The sequence below is a fragment of the Theobroma umbraticum genome, unplaced genomic scaffold (assembly GCF_002168275.2).
Source record: "Theobroma umbraticum cultivar Fairchild unplaced genomic scaffold, ASM216827v3 scaffold_89.0, whole genome shotgun sequence".
In the NCBI taxonomy this organism is placed as follows: domain Eukaryota; kingdom Viridiplantae; phylum Streptophyta; class Magnoliopsida; order Malvales; family Malvaceae; genus Theobroma; species Theobroma umbraticum.
In genome coordinates this window covers 860,581-860,869 of record NW_018397271.1, presented here as the reverse complement: position 1 = coordinate 860,869, position 289 = coordinate 860,581, and positions in this window count along the sequence as shown.

Here is a 289-nt window from a genome sequence, read left to right as displayed (position 1 = left end):
TACCATGCTTGGTATTTTAGAAATGATTTGAAATGATCTTTTCAAAACCTGATTTGGTTTTTAAACAATTTTATTAAACCAAGAGATTTGAGAGTAGGTCGATTGTCACATCAGTTAAGTGTGACCTTTGTGCACAAGTGAGCTTTAGCTAAAGAACCTTTGGGTCACCGACGGGCTGTTAGACCTGGCTGGGGCCAAGGTTTGTGATTGTTGTGGCTAGACCACTAGTAATATATGCGGTTGCGATCGCTTGATTTCTCTGATGTCGGCCCATATCGTTGAGACTGTC